This window comes from Macaca thibetana, chromosome 15 (genome assembly GCF_024542745.1).
Source record: "Macaca thibetana thibetana isolate TM-01 chromosome 15, ASM2454274v1, whole genome shotgun sequence".
In the NCBI taxonomy this organism is placed as follows: domain Eukaryota; kingdom Metazoa; phylum Chordata; class Mammalia; order Primates; family Cercopithecidae; genus Macaca; species Macaca thibetana.
In genome coordinates, this window is record NC_065592.1 from 50,681,001 (window position 1) to 50,703,106 (window position 22,106).

The window sequence follows — 22,106 nt, forward strand, 5'->3', positions numbered from 1 at the left end:
TATTTTATGGCAGTTTTCTTAGATTATTTTATAAACATACAAGATCTCAAAACAGAAATTTCAGTAAGTTCCTTGAGGACCAAGACATTCAATTCTAGGTTGTATTGCTTATTCCTAGTACAAGGACTAGCATACAGAGATCTACTCCCAGAACAGATTTTTATACACTATGAAGGGACATTGAGATTATGAGAAGTAATTTAAAATAAAAGTTTCCATAAATAAAATTTACTTTTATATTGCAACCCAGAATAAAGGCACATCTCTGCTAAGGAAATTTGAGTAAAGGAATCACTATTCTGTGTCATGTAGCAAACCAGCTGTATTTTGTCATACTGGTAGGATTACAGAGACAGCTTTTAATTTTTGAAGGACTATACATCTTCAATCCTGTTCCTGAGACATCTATCAAATGATAAAGCCGCAACTACTTCAAGTATCCATGAAACCAATTTCATTAAATTTACAGAAACCTTTAAACAGGGGTCATAAACTCAAATGTTACCAGATGACAGACACATAATAAAGGGAATTAATTGGATTTAAGGCAATTGGGAGTAGGTGGAACTGTGAGGAACTGGAGTACATATGCTTATTATGAGGACATTTTTAAAAACTTATAACATTATACAGTTAAAAGGGTCAATAGGGCAAATTTTAATTTATTATTATTTATTAAAAATTATTAAATTTATTAAAATTATTAAATAATTAAGAATTATTTAATTATTTAGGCAATCTGCTTGCCAATTTTCAACCTTTTAAAATAACTAATATTTCTTCAGTTCAGACTTAACTCTTGTTCAGTAATTCTGGCCTTTTTCATTCTTATACCTTCACTTAAAATGGATTTAATATTTTATCGAAATAATCTTTTTAAAATTTTTTTTATTTTCTGTTTTTTTATTTTTTATTTTCTGTTCATAAGTACTTTCTATCTGCATTGATGTTCCATCAATTTTTGTATACTAGGATGGCTAAGAAAGATGTTTTCTCAGTGTTAATTATGATAATGTGTACTTCTGGATGTACGATTTAAGATAATTAGTATCCCTTTATTGATTCATAGTTTTGTCATTGATTTTTTTACCATATATCCATTTATTTGTTTACATAATATATGTTTACTGTTTACTTATTGTTTGTCAATGTTCTAGTGATTGCAAGAATAGCAGTGAACATAGCTTACAGAAATCTTTGCCTCCTTGACACTTAGGAGACACAAGAAAAATATTAATATTAATAAGTGGAAAATATAGTAATTCAACTAAAGATCATTAATATGAAGAGAAATAAATAGAGTGCAAATAGGAAATATAAGAATTGGAGGAAATACTATTTTTAATTAGGTGGCTTATGAGCCCAGATCCAGTCAAGAGACATAAACATACCAGTTATTATAAGAGAGAGAATTTATTATAAAGAAATGTTTCACTTGATATTGAAGATCTGAAAAGGTAAAAAGCAACATTAAGATATTACAGCACAGCAACTGCAGAAAACAGCTATTTCCCTTAGAACTGTGAGAACAAAGAGAAGACATGAGAAATATTGAAACTGGAATGTTTTTAGGAGGGAACTTCAGAAAGTTGGAAGTTGGTCCTATAAGTAGGAGATGCTGCTCCCTTTGTGTTGATGTCTCTGAGATTAGAAAAGAGACTCTACAGGCCTGGAAATCACACCTCTGAGAATAAGGTCTCGCTAAAGGTGTATAGTATTGGAGAAACTACAGGCTAAAATCCACTGCTACTTCTAGACAGATTCTTACCGTCAAAATGAGGAAGCATTGCCTTGGTGATATTGATGGAACAGGAAGCGTAAAGAAGAACTGGGGGCAAAAACAGGCAGAGCAAGGAACAAGAAAAGTATGTTCCCTTTCCCTCTTCCTGGCTTCACCATTCCTATATTGTGTCTCCTGTTGGTAGAGTCTAACAAAGCACCAGCTGGCAAGGAAGAAGTGTGTTTTGCAGATCTGTCTCCCTTCAGGCACACAAAGCAGAGTATACAGAGTGTGGGCTTCGAGTTGAGAGACAATACCTTGATAGATCCCATTTTTATTCTATGTTTTAAAATTTCTGTGGTGTAGTTAGTGTATGTTCTCTTTAAAGCCATAAATAGATCAAAGAGGCTGAGAAGAAAGGGAGAGAAGAGTCAACTGGGTCAGTATATAGACTCTGGCTTATTGTTTTAAAAATATCCTTCTTAGTCTAACAATTTTCTCTACTCTGAGCCGGTACAGGGACAATATCCAAAGTATACTAAATGATGTAATTATATATTTCACTTATTTATTTTCCATTCTGAAATGAATGGAATAACTAACTTGTTAGTTAGAGGCATGAGAATAAACAGCATATATGGTCATCCCAAACCAGTGAGCTAAGTCACTATTATGATATGTCCTTCCTTTCCAATGGTATGGTGAGAAGTCACTGCTGCAATCAGAGTTTTATTAAATTTGCCTTTTGAAATAAATTGGTTGATGTGTAGAAAATTCCTAAACTGCTTAAAATCTAAGGTGATATATTCACCTTACTGTGTTTCTCTCTGTGAAGGCCTTATAGTAATTGGCAACTATATTTCATAAATTTTTGCATTAATCTAGTGTTAGCAAAAATTATTTCTTCTAATTCTGGAGTGTGTGTTTGGGGAGTTTAATAAAATAAATTACTCAATCAATATTTAACTATTTATTTTCTACATTATGCAAGGAAAAAAAGGAAAAGGATTCCATCAGATACAGCACTCAACTTTAAAAGATGCTATTTTCCCAGCATGTAAGCAGTTATTAGATAAATACATCCATTTATGAATAATATTTTCAAAATAAATCTTAGTCCCAAAACATTGAATATTTGAACATTGAGAGGTATTTAATAAGAATATGTCATTTTGTTGGATTAAATATAGCTTTATATGTTAATTAACTTTATTATGGCAATCATTTTATAATGTGCATACATATATATCAGAACATCAGGTTGTACAGCTTAAATATATACAATTTTTTGTCAACTATACTTCAATAAAGCTGCAAAACCAAATTGATTTAAAAAATGCAATGTCTTGCACATCAACAAAAACATGTATTTGGGGAAAGAAATGAAAAAAGGTGGGGAGGGAAAGTAGGAATGTGAGAGAAAGAAGGAGGGATATCTGTGGGGAGGAAAGAGAAGATGAGAAATGGAGAAATGGATGATGGAAAGAAGAAAAAAACCATAGAAGTAAAGGAAGAAATAAGACAAAGAGGAGAAGAGAGAAGAGAAAGGAATAAAGGGAAAGGGTAGAGACAGGGAAGAAAGATATAATATTCCTCTTGGAATAAAGTAGTAATGTTTAGACTAAATCTTGAAATAACTGGAAATAACAGTCATGAAGTGTAAGATATCCAAAGTGAATAAAAATGAAATTATATGCTTTTTGATTATTTTTATTTCTGAAATAGCTATGAAATATTTAGTTGTTGTTTCATCTTATTAAACATCAGATCCTACAATAGTTTTTTGGTGTTATTTTAAAAATAATTCACCTTTTGCTACTGTTCATTTCATATTTATCTTGGTTCAAAGGGACGTTTAGTATGCTTTATCTTATGGCTAAGTGTCTTCTCAGTCATAGAATATAAATGTGAAGATTTTGGTTGAGAAAAGTTTACAGTTAGAAATCTGAGAGTTTTCAAAAAATTGTTGAATAACGTTGCTGCTCACATTAAAAAATGAAACATATGCTTATAATGTAAAAATATATATCATAGCATATGGTAAGATATTTAAACTTAAGTCTCCTTAGCCTTTTCGTAGTGTATGAGGGGATGATTTTTACATGGAAAAAATAGGTCAGGTTACTTTTTAAAATAGAGATTTCAATTATTATACTTAGTAATTTTAAAGTTTAGTTATTCTTGAGAAGTTAAACTTATTCTAATGTCATAAATAACTGTAAAATAAGATTAGTCATTTTACTGGTTTCAATTTATGTTTAACTAAATTATACATTTGAGAGATTAAAATCTGTTTATACATCTACTTCTACTTAAATAATTAAATTCATTTACACTTCAATATATGTTCAAAAATTTATTTATCTGATTATATTAATCACTTCAAACATTTAACAAGGAAAATATATAGATTTTATAAGGAAAATAGTACTATGAACTTAAGCCATTCTTGTAAGTATAACAAAGCATTTATCAATATAGTATCTCAGTCTTATTTAACCATTCAAATTAACTTTAAACTATATATGTGTATACACACACACACACACACACACACACACACACACACACAGGCACACAATGCAACGACCCCAAAACTCATTATTATACTTGCGTTACTAATATAAGCAGCATGAAACTTTTTTTAATTTTTTTTTTTTTGAGATGGAGTCTCGCTCTGTCGCCCAGGCTGGAGTGCAGTGGCCGGATCTCAGCTCACTGCAAGCTCCGCCTCCCGGGTTTACCCCATTCTCCTGCCTCAGCCTCCCGAGTTAGCTGGGACTACAGACGCCCGCCACCTCGCCCGGCTAGTTTTTTGTATTTTTTAGTAGAGACGGGGGAAACTTTTAATAATATATTTATTTTTTTCCTTCCATAGTTACAATTGCATTCTTTTAAGGGAGTGAAACCTAATGACCATCTCATACCTGCTATGGCAACTTTGATTCTGTAACGGAGGTAATGGCCCAAGATTCTGTCTCTTGGATCTGAGTGAAGCTTCCAGAAGACTCTACCCAGACTTGGCTTTATTGACCATTACATACTGAAAGGAACTTTCCAGTGATGCCTTTCCTTTTACCTTGAGTAATCCCACATCCTTTGAACATACAATATGTGTTTTGCCCTTATCATTTCTAGTGTGTGTGTGTGTGTGTGTGTGTGTGTGTGTGTGTGAGAAAATGAGATAGAAACAAAGATTGTGTGTGTTTGGAGAGTAAGAGAATATTGAATAAAATCCATTTACTCAAACCAATATTTGCCCAGTTAGTTTCTAAATTATACAGGTAAAATAACAATACCATAAGAATTTAATCAAGTAAAACTTTGGACCTTAAAGATGCCATTTTTCCAATGTGGAACCAATAGTTGAAATGTATTTCCATGGGTTTAAAACATTCAATATAAATATCTGCACTTTCTCTAATGTTTTTGTTGTTTGATTTCACCTGTTTAGATTTTTATTACCCCAACTAGACATAGGGGTAACAACTTTACTGTCAAGTAAGTATAATGATACTTAAATGTTGATCAAAATGAGTTAAGCATAAAGACCTGAAATTCATTTGTATATGACCATTCTTTAACACACTTGAATATCATTATAGATTCTTGGGTTTTCAAATAATTATTGTTTTCACATTTAATTCTTAGATGATCACACCTTGTTCAGAGAAGCTCCTTTAAATGTCCTGCTCTGCATCCCTGAAAGTATTCTTACTGTCTAGCAATGACTCTGTTTTCTTCTCCTATCTTTATTTTCGCTGTTCCAAGATGCAGACAACTCTTGGAACTCTATTTCTTTCAGTGTAGAAACAGGTTTGCATCAAGGAATAGCAGATGAGTACAAGATTGTAATAATAAGTAACACTTGTTGGGACACAGAAATGAATTATAAAATGTTATTTATAAAGAGTTTTTATTAATAATTTCAAATTAATTCCACATGTTTATTTTATTTGAATATAAAGATTTTAAAACTATTTTTTTCTTTTTCTACTTTCAGTCCTCTCCTTTATAAAACTTTACCAAGTTTTCTATACTAAATATGTCTGAAAACTCTGGTATTAAATAATTGTTTTCTCTGGCATATATTCCTACTTAAATTTCAGAATCTTCAACAGATACCTAATTGCCCTTTTCTCTTTTTTATGGTGTTAATATATTTCATTGTCCTTCATTCAGTAGTCACATACTGATACTTCTTGGGCTCTGTGGGAGATGCAGTGGAAGCTTCAATTAGCCAAGTGCAAGTTTCTATTACAAAATAAAAAATGCATTTGGTTAATTTCTTAGCATAATGAATGCGGTTTTAGAGGTTTCAGGATATGAACTACTCAATTCTCATTAGCCTTTTTATTTGTCATTTTTATTCAACAGTTGTGGTACCACTTGCCATGTAATGTTTTCCTTCATCTGAGTTTTGGCTGTGATAGGTTGACTGGCTGCATCACGCTGTTTTTAACTGCTGGAAATTCATTTTCTGAATGAATGTTCACTGACATAAACATAAAGAATTTGTGCTAAACTCTGCTGAAATCATGCAGCTATTTAGACAAATAGCCCAGTATGTTTATCATAGAGGATGCATTTGGGTAATCAAAATAGGCTATTTAGTCAAAAATTTTCAGTTATTTCAATTGCCTTTATCTAAACCTCTCTTTTCTCATCTGATACAAATTAAAAAAAAATCCTGGCAAAAACTAAGCAAATACAATTAAAGCATTGTTAGGTCCAAAGTTCCCAGAAAGCCATTTAGAACAGCCAGACACACACAAATAGAATTAGTATAGAATTCACACATCCAAAATGAAAAGTTTGAGCAAGTCTTTTATCAGTTGAAAAGTACGAAATATGAGGAAACAGTTCATATAACAGGCAGAGACTTTAAAGCATTTGCTCAGAGCTATTATAATCAGTCACATCTAATTATTCACATGTGTATAATGACCATGATAACCTTTTTGTGTTCTTCTTTTTAGCATTTCACAGACTGAAAATCCATAAACAAATACAACAAAGGTGCCTCTGGGGATTATGTCAAAGAAAATAAAGATTGCAAGGGATAGTATTCTTTCCATTCAACTGCAACGACAAAAAATCTCTTTTGTGGGTTCACTTAATCTTTGTATTTCCTAAAATTTAAATACTATAATGATACTTTTTTTTTGAGACGGAGTTTTCCTCTGTCACCCAGGCTGGAGTGTAGAGGCGTGATCACAGTTCACTGCAATGTCTGCCCACCCCAGGGGTTCAAGCGATTCTCCTGCCTCAGTCTCCCGAGCAGCTTGGGATTATAGGCACCCCCCACCATGCCTAGCTAATTTTTGTATTTTTAGTAGAGATGGGGTTTTGCCATGTTGGCCAGGCAGGTCTTGAAATCCTTACCTCAGGTGATACACCCATCTTGGTCTCCCAAAGTGCTAGTATTACAGGCGTGAGCCACTGCTCACAGCTCTATAATAATACTTTCAATTAATCATAAATTGCATTTTTCAAGCCTTAGGTAGATTAAGCATTTGATGGATAGAATTCAACCATCAAAGGAAGAAATGCAGCCAGGTGTGGTGGCTCACGTCTGTAATCCCAGCACTTTGGGAGGCTGAGACAGGGGGATGGCTTGATCCCAGGAGTTCCAGATCAGCCTGCTCAACACTGTGAAATCCCATCTCTACTAAATATATAAAAATTAGCTGGGTGTGGTGGCATGTATCTGTGGTCCCAGCTGCTCCAGAGGCTGAGGTGGGAGAATCCAGTTGAGCCCAGGAGGTCAAGGCTGCAGCGAACTGTGATCCTGCCTCTACACTCCAGCCTGGGTGACAGAGCGAGTACTTGTCTCAAAAATAAATAAATAAATAAATAAATAAATATGTAGAAAGAAATGGAATTAATATATAGTATAACCAGATTTTATTTTTTCTTCTATTCATTATAAATGTGACTATAGGTTTTGTTAGGAGTTTAAGAGTAAATATTTATAGTAGCTTTGGAAATAACTAATCCACTTTGATGAGAAATCTGATTTTCTTTGTAATAATACATAAATGGAAGAATTTTTTAAAGACATAAGTGATATTATATGAAAATAATGAGACTGTATCAGAAGTTAGGAAGAAATAGTATGCTTTTAATTAACATTTCAAGGAGAATATTCTGAGATATAACTAAGAAAACATATTTTCAGAAACAGTCCTTTCAAATAATATCTGCAATCAGCATAATCAACATATACTGAGCATTTACTATGTGCCAAAATCTGCTCTGTCCTTTTATTATCTCATTTTGTCTTCAAACAACCCTAGGAAATGGATGTAATGTTTTTCCTGTGATTTCAGATAATAAAAGTAAGCATTAATAATATTCAATTATTTCCTTAGGTTCTACATTTGATAATTGGTAGAACTATAATTTAAAATCATGTTCGTTTAATCCTGTTGGCTTCAGTCTTCACCATACCACTTCCTGTGGTTCATTTTTATAAAACATCTAATAATTGTTCTGATGTCTCTCCTTTTCCACATACAATTTTTAATGTGGAGAATGAATATTGTATAAGACTATAAGAGAGGTGAGAAACCTACTGCATAAAACATGATCCTTGACCTACCATCCTTGCTTCTCCCCAAATAGCTGTGTTCTTAGTGAAGCCATATTCAATTTTGTGGTAAATACTCTTAATTCTTCTTGAAATCTCCATGTTCTAGGACTCTAATTTTCCTAGCTTGCTTTATTTTTCTATAAAAGACAAATTTATGTATTAATGGTAGGGTTCTGTTAGAATCCTTGGCAAAGTTATTGGTTTGAAGCTTTGATAATAAAGTTATATGTTCATGTTTCTTCCACTCTCTGGGATTTGTAATGGCTTATGAGGAGAGGAAACAATAGTAGGAAGTAAAATAATAATAATAATAACATCTAATACTTGCCACAAGGACTGACCTGTGCACAGTTAGGGTGAGGAAGAGGGACCAGGAGAGCCAAGTCTTTACGTTTCAACTCCTGGACTTTGGCTCAGATTGGGAGGCCACTACCTACTCTCCACGTGTCTCATTTCCAGCTCTTTCTGCACATGAACATTGCACTTTACTGGTAACCACATACTCTCTTGTTTCTTTGCCCACCTTCTTCGTGAAATGTTTTGTATGCCACATTTTCCTTATTATATTCAACTTTTGACTCAAATCAAATCACAACACCTATGAATCCAAGACTAAGACAATAACTCTTTCCTCTATGCAAGCAGAATTCACCAATACAAATCAGTGTCTCATTTTATTGTCATTCTAATTTAATCTTGAATCTCTTTTGTCAGACTAAACTCCTTAAGTGTACGTGGCCTATGAAAATCACTTCTGCATTTTACATGCTTGGGTCAAAATAAAGCTTCTATAAATGTGAATTGAATTGGTATAAAGTAGTAGTATTTAATGGATACATTTATTGATCTATCCATCATAGGAATATTTTATATATATTTATTTAGAAAAAAATAGATATATCTATTAAACAAAATTTTAGTTACTATATTCAAGACATCAGTTTAGGTGTGAAATCCCTAGTTTTTATCTGTAAGGAATTCTCAGGGAGTTTAAAATGTCTCTAGAATGAAGGAATGTATGACACAAGGAGAAAAGAGAACCACCACTATAAGAAACAAGACATATAGTTATATCCCCCATGGCATAACGGAAGAATTGTAAGGGATCAGGGGTTATAGAAATGAAAGAAGTCACTTATACCTAGCATTATCGTAAGATATTTTATATAGAATGTGGTCTATAATTTTGAGCCAGGCTTTAAAAACTGTACAGAACTTCAAGGTGGGGCTTGAGATGAGAAGGTGGACATAAAGGCAAAATAGGGATTGACAAGGGCAAAGGTACTGAAGTACAAACATGTACAGGTCAAAAGCCCAATAATGTGATTGACAGTTTTGCTAAAGATTGGACTACAAAATGAAGAATAAGAGCAGTTAAGAATGTCACAACCAACAAAACACTGAAAGCCTTCATTCTGTGAGCAAGAGACTTGAACGTGGAAGTGATAAAATTAAAGAGGTGTTACAATATATTAATCTAGAAGTGATGTTCAGAACTGACTGAAGGAATAAGAGGCAGGCATCTACAATAATTTAGTTGCAAAGCATGAACCGATAAATTCTTTAAAGAGAAGCAGCAGTGGAAATAGAGAGTAATAGTGACAGGAGACAGACAAATTCCTAGGCAGACAGAGACAAGTCCCTGGTGAAACCAGACCTTCAAGCCAAAGACCGTTTAAAGCCTGAAAACTGAGCTGCTGGTTCCACATAGAGTCTATGACCAGAGTGAGAACTTCTATACCCATCTCACTCTCTTTCTCTCTCTCAATTGGTTCCTTCCGAATGATGCCTTTAAACCAATTGAATGGTGCTTTTTCCAAAGCCAACCCAAGGACCAATCAGCAGGCACTCACCCATTCTAAGTCCACATATCCTGGACTCAACCTCACAAAGGGCTACCCACTCTCGGATCCTCTCTTTCACAGCTGAGAGCTATCCTTCTGTCGCTCAAAAAAATTCTTCTCTGCCTTATTCACTCTCTGGTGTCCACACACCTTATTCCTCTTGGTGGCAGTACAAGAACCCAGAACCCACTGGGTTGCAGGCAGTGGGAATAAAAGGGCTGTAACACACTCCTGCTTGCCATACTATGGAAGAAAGAGAACTGTAACACGCTCCTGCTTGCTGAGCTACAGGAGTGAAGAACTGCAACATCTCTTAGGGGCTCAGACCTTGGGACTCCTCAGGCAAGAGCTGTAACACCCCTTGGGGTTTCGCAATTGCTGTCATCTCCAAGTTTTCAGGTGTCACTGTGTTCCCTTTGTCTAGATGCTGCTGCCCAAGGCAGAAGTCACTAGCACTACGCCTGGTCCAGCTGTGGGCTGAGCATGGAGCCATGGCAGGTGCAGTATCTGGGCCAAAGCATCAGCCAAGTGCAGCCTGCTGGGCCAAGTGGGCAGAGTGAGCCCAGCGGGCCCTAAACAAGGCTTGGGCAGAGACGACGATGGCCATAGAGATTTCTGGTTGCTGAAGCAACACTGAAGGAATCCTGTAATGGGAACATAGGCTAATGGTTATCAGTTCTGTCTTAGGTGTGGTAATTAACAATGAACCCACAGAAATTTTCTGTTTTAACCAGGTTGAACTAAAAGAAAAACAATTCAAAATTAAAGAAACTTAAATTTGAAAGTTGGATGTTATATTTTTTCAGAAAAGTATACATTTTTTAAGAAATCTAACATTCTTCTCCAATAGCAATTACGGTTGATATCTCATATTCCATATACAATGATAAAATTATTAGCATGATTACATGTTTGATATAAATAGAATTAGTTTAAATAAATAAAAATGTATAAATAGTAAAGAAAAATAGATGTATGTACTCAATATTAGATTGATTCATCTGGAATGATAAATATATTTTATGTATTTATTTTTGTTCTCTTGAGATAACATTTTATTTACTTAAAGCAAAGGCAACCATGGCCCCACTAAACTGAATATAAAAGCAGATGAGAAATTCAAATCTAACTGATCAGAGTGGCCCTTAGCCAGTCATTTAATGACACTTCCAATGACTCTTATAAAACAGAGACAGAAATAAGCTGGAGACACATACCTAGGAGTGTGACTGTGTGACCAAACTCAATAACTAGACAAATTTGAATGATTTATAAAGCTCTGTAAATTGTAAAGAGTAGGATTAATTTGATGTGGATGGATAATGGAACCACCATTCTTTATAAATGTTATAGATCTTACTTGCTTTACAAATTCAATTCTTCTCATTACTAACTTTCAAAGCACATTTTAATATCATTATCATTAGCAAAGTACTGTGTGTTTACAGCATTTGTATATAACTGGTCTGATACCAATTCATTTTAATGGGTATTTTTATCTTAACATTCAAATTTTAATCATCACTCTTATCTTCCAATAGGATCAGTAAGTATATTCAGTGACAACGTGTATTCTTTTCCTTTGGGTTAATTGGCCAGATGCTTACTTGATTAACATATCAAAAGGTATATATTTTGTAATAAATCATCAAAAAACATTACAACTTTTTCTGTATAAAGCTCAAGTTAAGTAACACATTTATTCATACCCAAGCTTACAGAGGCTGCATATATAGCAATTTTCACTGTTACATAATCACGACTAGTGTTATGATTAATTTTACATGTCAACTCTAGTGGCCATGGGGTATGAAGGTTAAGTATTATTTCTGGGTGTGTCTGTGAGGGTGTTTCTGGATAAGATTAGCATTTGATTTGGTGGACTCAGTAAAGGAGACTGCCCTCTTCTAATCAATTGAAGACCTGAACAGAACAGAAGATAGAGGAAGGAGAAATTCATCCCTTTTGCTTCTGCCTGCCTGCTTAAGCTGAGCTATAACTGCTTTCTCTAGGCCTCAGACTAGAATTTACACATTGACTCCGCTGGTGGAGCTTCTCAGCCTCTGTAATTATATGAGCCAATTCTCCATGTATAAATCAAATATATATGTGTATATATATATAAGATGATAAATTATATATATATGCAATCATATATATTTTATATACATTTATATTACAGGCAATCTGCTACAGGTACTTTTTTTCTGGAGACCCCTGACTAATACAACTAAGATACACAAGAATGCAAATCTTTGTAAGTTCAAAAGCTTTCATTTTAATGATAAAAAATCATAGAAAATTAATCGCTGCCCTTGGCTTCCCAATAAAAAGAGGATACTAGTCATATCAGAATTAATATATTTGAGCAAAAAGTGCTAATGCTTGTAAATTTTACTTTCATTTTAAACAATGTTCCTTTTGCAAATTTGATTATTGAAAGAATATGCAATTGAAGTAGATGTTCTTTTAGGAGGTTGGGAGGCTACTGTAGCCAAGTAGTTTAAATATAAAGTTCTGATATTTCTAAAAAGTAAAAGTACGCCTTATTCTAAGAAATAAGAATTAGATAACATTTCTACAGAAACATCATGGTATTCATTGAATGCTACTGCTCTTGTCTCTGATAGTAAATTTTAAAATAATAAAATCTTTGCCAGGGTTATAAATAACTCACAGAAATTTTAGTGTCACACTATGTTAAAAAGTTCGAGTTATTCCTAGAGTTTGGGAAATAAGGAAAGAGAACTCTGACCAGTTCTGTTTTGCACAAATAAACTGGCATGCAGAGAAATTGAAGACTGTTCAGAAAAGAGATCAGAGTTAATTAATGGACTTATAAAGAACATATATTGGAAGAAGTTGAAGGATATACAACTGTTTTAACTAGAGTAGAAAATTTTTAAAAATGACGGTATGATGTAAAGAGTTCAAGGTGATGGTTAGAACATTTAAATCTTCAAGAAGAAAGTTATTAATATTTTTGCCTTGGGTGTTAAAGAAATAAGTTTTCCTTAACAGAACTTTGAAATATTGAAAAGGCTTAAAGTGAGAAGTTACAGCAATGCTGTCTCTGGGGAATTATAATAAAAAAATAGGAAACATTCTCATTTTTTCTGGGGGCAATTTATAGGAAGCAGGGGATGAAATGCATGACATCTCCACTGCCCTTTCTAGCCTTGAGGTTATATTAAGTTCAGTTTATTCAACCAAGAGGAGGTTAGAAAGTTCATTTCATTTCTGTATCATCAACTGGGGAAATAACTTATTAACTGATAGATTTTTTTCTTTCAAATTTGTTGTTTCCCTAGTGGATCTCCAGTTTTATCCAATATTACTCTCTGAGCCACAGCAATGATCTAGCAGATATAAGGTCAACGGGTTAAATTATATGAAGATTTTAATATGTATAAAAACAATTTACTTTTAAGAAGAGAAACAAGAAAGTACATTTTGGTCTATTTCCCTCAATTCCCTTATTAATATATATTTTAATATATCATAATGTGTAATTTTCAAGATATCTTTTTGTAGTTGCAATTTTGCGTATACATTTATTATGCTATAAACACTTTTAAATATTACTTTGATAGTTAAATATTTGTTTCATAAATATAACATGTTTAAGACAATCCTATTGTATATATTATTTAAAATTTAACAAAAAATTTTGCAATGCACATCTTTATACATAAATCTTTTCTTCAATCTTGATCTACTATATTATGTTCTTATATAGATTTTATAAGAAAAATTGTTGTGTCAAAAGCCATTACAATTTTTCAGATTCTTAGGACGTATTGACAAATCACCTTCTGGAAATTTAAGTCAATTTTGTAACAATATAATTACATTGCAGGTATGCATATTTTTCTCCAAATGTATACAATACTCCACAATATTCCCTTTGAAACAATAACAACAAAACTTCACTAACTTAAATAGCAACTTATTATATTTATATTCATATGTTAGAGTTCTAGTAAAAGACAATGTGTTGACAACTGACATTTTAAAAAGAAAACAGGATCACCCATTATAAAATATTAATAACACAGCTTCAAAATTAAGTATGCATTGTTCATATATATGTTAGTGCAAGACGGTACTTATAAATCACCATGTAAGTTTCTAAGAATTATGAGAAAGCCTTCTACAAAACTGTTTTCTTAGGTATATATCAAAACACATAAAGAAATACATGACAGTTATCATATTCATATTGAAAGATAAGCACTGCAATTAATTCAAAGAATAAAAAGGGAAAGACCCAAACAAAACACAACAAAACATAAAAAGATCCTTCATTTGAAGTATGAAGAAATAGAGCATTCAACAATGATTGGAAACCCTCTTTCTCTTCCTCTTCGTGTCTTCCTAGTTATATATGTGACTCTTTAGACGTATATTAACATATCTTCATGGTCACATGTTTTCTTTTAACTCTTAATTTCTGCTAGTTTTCCTTCTTTCTGATCTTCCTTTGTCATTAAAGAAATTTTGCAGACTAGAACTTATTTCCAAAATTTATGATATAAAAATCAAGACTATGTTAGCATCCAACTCAAGGCCAGAAACCCAATTTGAAATATATCAAGCAAAAAGGATATTGTGTTGAATTAAATGGCCAAACTTCAGAAACGATGAGCGGAGATGGGTTCAGAGATACCTAAACTGTAGACAGTTACATCACAAAAATCGTCTGCATCATTTTTTTTCTGTACTTTTTTGGTACTTCACTACTGAAGAAAGATGACAGTGAAAATGAAGTAGAAACATTCCATTAGATGCTCACATTTTCACAGCTTTGCCAAAAAAATAAATAAATAAAATAAAATAAAATAAAATAAAATGAAGTAAAAGTTTTCTTTCCAATCCTGTTTAGAAAACCTGGTTAATATTATTAAACTTTTTTTATAAATGAAAGAATACAATTTTATTCTGATTTTAGAAAATGTAAAACACAATAAATAGACTGAGCCACAAAGCACGTGATCATAACAACAAATATCTTAATTTGAATTAAAAACTCTCTAACCAATTAACGCTATATGTAGGATCCAAATGAATAATTCACAGTTAATAAGTATAGAAACAAAATGCAATTGATTCTGTGCTGTCATTAGTCTACTATAAAATTTCTACCAGAATTCACCAAATTGCTCCTTATTAGCAAATCTAATGTCTGCATGTATTTTTCACTTGTATAAATTATCTGTACCTGTCAACCTATTGCTTCACTTTTGTCCAGTATTAAAATATTTTCTTCCTTGATTTCATAGTAGATAATATCAATATGTCCCATATTGTTCTTTTGTTTTCTTTATTGTTGTTTCCTGCAATAGCTCTCTGAATTGAGGGGTTCACCAAGGCTGTAATACTATATATATATCTTCTCTATAGTTAGTCATATAACAGTAGTTCTCCTCCTTTTTAGTATCTTCAACTTTCAATATCTGCAAATGCCACCTGCAGCATAGACACTGTACTACATCTTCATCAATAGGTTATTTTTTTTCTTGATCATGCACAGCTAAAGTGCATTTCCCTACCTACCCTGAGGGAATCTGAGTTGAATTCATGAAGCTCTGTTGGATATTATACACACCACTTCCAAACCTGTCACCTAAAACATCCCATGCACCTTTCACAAGCTTTTTCTTTCCTGGCTACTCGATTTATGCAATTCATCCAGTAAAGGATTTCAACGCCCTAGAAGAGAATGAGACTGCTAGATGAAAGTAGCTTAGATCCCTGAATAATTGTGCAGAACAGACTCTAAGTTAACTTAAACTTATTCACCTCCTGTCCTTCTGATATTGAACTCACAACATGAACTCAGCCATGAGAAAGAAATAAATTGTTATTGAAAGTCACTAAAATGTGAGGGCTGTTTGTTTTAATAGTTAACCTCTCCTGACTCTTCAGCATTCCAATCCTTATTTTTAACTTTGGTCTCTTTTTTCATGTATAGATCCATATTCCCAGTTCCTTTCTTGACATTTTCAACTACCTGTTTTGTAATTCCATGCATTTAATTATAACTTATTGTTTTCCATGAAAAGAATAGCTATATCTCAACACCACTATTATCATGAAGGAAATAATCATAATTATATTTTAATAACACTAAAATTATTTCTTTATGTGTGGCCCCTCTTTCACTTCAGGGCCTTTGTCTTTTTATTAATGAATCTTCAATAACTGGAAGAGTATATGTTACACAGTAGGTGCTTGGCTAATATTTGCAAATAATTGAAAAAAATAAATAACATCTAACTGATATGAAATTTAAAAATCAGGCATTTTTAAATTTTTCTTAACAATAGGTAGAAAATTCATAAAGCTGAAAATTATGTGAACTCTAAATTCCTCAAGTCTCTTTCATCTGTCTCTTTTCGTTTTTACTTATTCCCATTAATTCATATAAATGACAATTTATCTGAAATTGTGCAAAATGCTTCATTTTGTCACTGGAAACTGGCAGTACCCTAGGCTATCCTGTATGCCATTGCTACATCAGACTTTGAAAAGACAATTTAATCAGATTATTCCCCTAGTTAGGTTTTTCATTGTTCGCCAAATTTGGCAGATATCTTACTTCATCAAGTTCTCCCATAACATGTTCTCATCCTATCTTCTTAGTTTAATTTCCCCTGCATGGAAATATTTCAGATGCTCCAGTCAACCAAGAATGTTAACTATTCCTCATCACTCAAGACTATTTTATCTACTTGAAATAATTATTTATCCTAAAATATGTCTAAATATAAATAACTCTAACCCAAAGAAGTCTTTCTAATAATTCTAATTAAATGTGATTGTTTTCTTCTTTATTGTCCAGAATTTTGTTTGTTTGTTTGTTTCGGGAATCTATCACTCAATAATTAATGTAGCCACATCTGAAGCTAACTGCCTGGATTTCATTCATGACTCCTCTGCCTAGTAAATATGTGATAATAAGCAAATCATTTAACTAATTTGTGCTTCAGTGTATTTGTAAACAAGTGGTGGATGCTATTAATATCTACATTGTTATATTATTGAAAAAAATCAAATGAGTTAACACAAGTAACATTCTTATACTAACACATCATACATTAGTTAGTATTATATAATATTTGCAATTGTTTTATTGTTACATAGAACTCAACACAATTTTATTGTACCATTTGCACTGTGAAGCATGAAATTTTCCTTATGCTTGCAATATACATACATATGCCATAAAAAAATTTTAAAAACAAGTTTACTTCATAACTGCTCATTCATTCAACAAACATCTAAGAGATATCCATTCTGTGACAGAATTTTTTTTTCATGCTCTAAAAACACATTATGTGGTAGGTGTAGTAGTTCCTAAATATTGCCATATCCTAATCTCTGGAAGTTGAGAATATATTGCTTTATATGGCACAAGGGACTTGTATATTTGATTAAATCAAGAATCTTTACATGGGACACATATTCTGAATTATTTAGATGAGTCCAATGTGATCATAAGACTTCTCATAAGAAAGAGAAAGGAGATTTGAGGTCAAAAGATGGGATGTAATGAGAGAAACAGAGGTTGGAGTGATATGCTTTGAAGATGAAAGAAGGGGCCACTAGCCTATGGATGAATGTACATGACCTCCAGAATGTGAATAAGACAAGGACACAAATTCTTCCCTGGAAACAGATTCTTCCTCCAGAAGGAACACTGTTCTTTGATACATTAATGTTAGTCCCCTAAGACTCATTTTGGACCTCAGTAACTATAAAATAATACATTTGAATTGTTTTGTCACTAAGTTTGTGTAACTTGTTACAGCAGCAGTAAGAAAATAATTAAAATGTTACAGTAGTGCCACCAAGACACTGCACCTCCACATATCCATGCTCATGTGCAGTTTCCTCCCATGTTGTTATTGATTTTGGGCATGAGATTTATTTTGCTCAGTTATACACTAACAAACACAACCAGTAACTTGCATATAACACATTGAAGCTTGTCCTCTCTTGCTGCTGAAAAACATTCTTCTATCCTGTAAAAAATTCCAAGTTAGACTTTTTGAGGATAAGAGAACAAATATGGGTTTTGCTATCCCAAATAGCCCACCCATGGTTGTCCTAGCAGCCATATCCCAGATTTATAAAAGATCCCCCCCCCACACCCAATGTGTAAAGCCTTCAGATGGAAAATTGTTCAATTTTCACTATTGGAATGAAACTGAGCGAGCAAAGAACAAGTAGTAAGGGGATGAGGTCAGAAGGAGAGCAGCACCATGGAAGTCACAGCCTGTAGTTGGATCATGCTCTGCAGCATAAGGCAAGCAAGTAAGTGGCATTTATCTGACATATTCTGAAAGAATTTCTGACTGCTAAACAGGGAAAAGACTGAAGCAGGGCAAAGATAAAAGCAAAACGTTCAATTAGAAAGCTATTTCAACAATACAGGTGAGAAATAGCAATGCTTTGGACAATGATAAAAACAGTACAATGTTGAAAATTTGGTTGGATCATGGATGATTTGTAAGTTGAGATGACAGAGTTTGCTCATGGATCACACATGAGTTGTAAGAGAAGAGGATTTATCTGATTTGCTGATGTAGGGTAAACTGGAGGAACAGCAGATGACTGGTTTGGGAAGAAGGTAAATAAGGTAGAACTCAGTTTTGAATGTGTGATGTGGGTGATGTCCATCAGACATTTAAGGGGAGTTGCTGAGTAGACAGTTTTCATTGTTTGATGAGCCAAGTCAGAGTTCGAGTAAGAGAAAAGTTTGTGTTGGAGATATGAGCCTGGGAACCACCAGCCTACCTGCAGTATTTCAAACCAAAGACAAGAAGAGATTTTCTAGGGAGATTGTGTAGAAAGAGAAGAGAAAAGCCCTGCACCTAGGCACTGCAACTTTTAAAGATGAGAAAATGGGAAGAAGAGGAGTCAGAGCTGGGGAAGAGGCTGTAACCAAATTCTATCTACAAATTCTATCTACAAATTCTATCTACCACAATGTTCTATGTGATTCACATACAACAATATCATTCAATCTCCTACTTTACAGGTGGGAATAGCCAAGATTTGGGGAAGTTAAGCAACTTGCCTAATATCATAAGTGAGATAGCTATGTTAAATTCCCTAACTTATTAAATTCCCAAACCTCAGGTTTTAAACACAGATCCAATTTTATGTAAAAAAAAAATTGAGCCACATAGCCAGTTTTCTGTTCTTATATCAAATTATTGACTACAAATTACTAAAGTTTCACTTGTCATATACAATGTTATTTGAGATTGAAAATCCCTGGCTGCTCCCTCTTTTACTAACCACAAAACTGCTCACAGCTGGGATATGAACCATTATTACTTATTCACTACTATGTAAGATAGTTTATCCAGAGCATAAAAAGGAGTGAATAAGGCTGTTAGAAAAGAACAGTCACATTACAACAATTCAGTTTGGTTATTACTGCATCATTTCTCCCTTGTTGGTTATATCCTCTCAATTGTTGAGCATTATCTTACACTTTAAACATTCTTTATATTTGGAGGGACTGGAGAATATTTCATTAAAATTATCATAAAGCTGGCAACCAATGTCAGCTGTAAATTATTTCACTGTGTAAGCCATTGGGATATAAACATTTCCTATCATAATATAAAAAGTTGAGTGGGATGCATGGGGGAGTCTTATTGAATCTAAAACCTCGGGTTTACTCTCTGCCTTTTTCTTTTTTCAACTGTTATTAGAGAGAGAGAGAGTGAGAACACAAAGAGTTGTTTCTAATGCAGCTTTTAGTACCTTTGGCTTACTGTAAACACCACAGTGATTAGGATTTATAATGAAAATAATGCTTATATTGACAAAAAATTTAAGATAATTAAAATTAATGTGCCAGTGTAATTTAGAATTGAAGATTAAAATGGGTCACTATTGGGACATTCATAAGTTAATATCCAGAACTTTATCAGTTAGGAGTTGATACCTTCACAATTACCCATGGGTCTTCTTACCTCCAGCACTGTTTATGAAGTCTATATTTTGCACTTCCTTTAGAGTTCAAATAATTTTGATCATCTTACTTATATGCCCCCTTACTTACAAACTTCTAAAGGTCTTTCATCCACAGTTATATGTAATCCTTGGGTGACTTCAGAGTCAGCTTGGTTGTTTTGAAGAAGTACATATTCTAAGGCTCTTTGCTTATACTGAGAGATTCTTATATAGTAGGTAAGCACGGGGCAAAGGAATTTTTATTTTTTTTCTGAAGCTCCTTAGAAAATTCTGGAGCCAGGGCATAGCTTGTAAAAGAGTAGTTATACATTTGGCAGTGGATTGGGAAGAATTAATCTGCAGTGACTATCGTATTGACTAGAATGTTAGAGCTTCTATTTTGTCTATATTTAGTTCCAAACACACTCAGACACACACACACACAGACACATAGACACACATGCATTTAATATATGAATTGACAAAGGTACCTCTTGTCCATAGGTCCCCGTGGTAATGAGGCATCCCAGGGAAGAAAAAGAGTTTTAGTCCAGGGAGAGTTTGATAAGAGCACATAGTTTTGTTGTCTTCTAGCACATTATTAAATATTTCAATTTATGACTGCCCAGTTACATGAATGTAAAGTTTAGATTTTGTAGACTTAACTCATCAAACTCTTACCTAATAAAAAAAACTTTCACACAATAAAAATTCTCAAGAATCTGATGACTATGGATACTATCAATAATGTACATTTTAGGCCAGGCACAGTGGCTCATGCCTGTAATCCCAACACTTAGGGAGGCCAAGGCAGGCAGATCACTTGAGTCCAGGAATTTGAGTTTAGCCTGGGAAACATGGTGAAACCCTGTCTCTACAGAAATATATGCACCAAAAACCAGCAGGGCATGGTGGCACATGCCTACAATCTCAGCCTTTTGGGAGGTTCAGGTGGGAGGACCACTTGAGCCCAGGAGATTAAAGCTGCAGTGAGCCGAGCCGTGATCATGCCATTGCACTCCAGCCTGAGTGACAGAGTGAGACTCTGTCTCAAAAAATAATAATACTAACAATAATGATCATATATGTTTTGGTAATCTGACAATCAATTTTATTTCAAGGCTTAAAGGAAAAACATTGCTATAATATTTTATAAAATGTAAGCCTTATAAATCGACATTATCAAAAATGTACTTCAAATAACTACAGCATTTCAAAACATTTCAGGTTTGTCACTATAGTTAACAAACCTCACCTTAAATATATATTGTGTCCTAAGAAATGATATTTGATGATATGAAGATATCTTAAAATATACTTTAAATACTGTTTATCATTTATTTTATCTGTACTTAATGCCAATGTTTTTGTCTTTTACTGTGATTTAAAATGCAATAGTATAAGCATATAACTATAGTTACATATATTTTAACTAAATGATGACAAATATATGAAGGTATATTCAATTGTTTTTTAAATATGAACAAAGAATCCAAAAATTGAATACTACTTTTGAAAAATAAAATCCAAATTTCTGGACAAGGCACAGAAAGGCTCCTCATCACTTGACCCTAAGTTGTGTGCAAAGATACCCTCAGAACATGGTTTTTCTCCCTTCTACAGGTATGCAAAACCCTAGCCCAAAATAAAGGGGGCAGAAGGAGAAGAAGGAGTTGGGATAGTTAAGGAGAAAGATCCACATGCCCTAATCTCATAAATTCTAAATAATTATGTGCCTGGAGGATGATCCAACAAAATGCTCTTTTAACAAGTGCATTTTGAAAAGCACTGGTTTAAGCACACTTATTATTGGTTATTATTCTTTATATCTGAACCTTTACTTGTTCCATTGTCATTGCTAAAAATATTATTTTTCTTACTGGGTGATATGGTTTGTCTGTGTCCCCACCCAAATCTCATCTTGAATTGTAGCTCCCATAATTCCTATGTGTTTTGAGAGAGACCAGTGGGA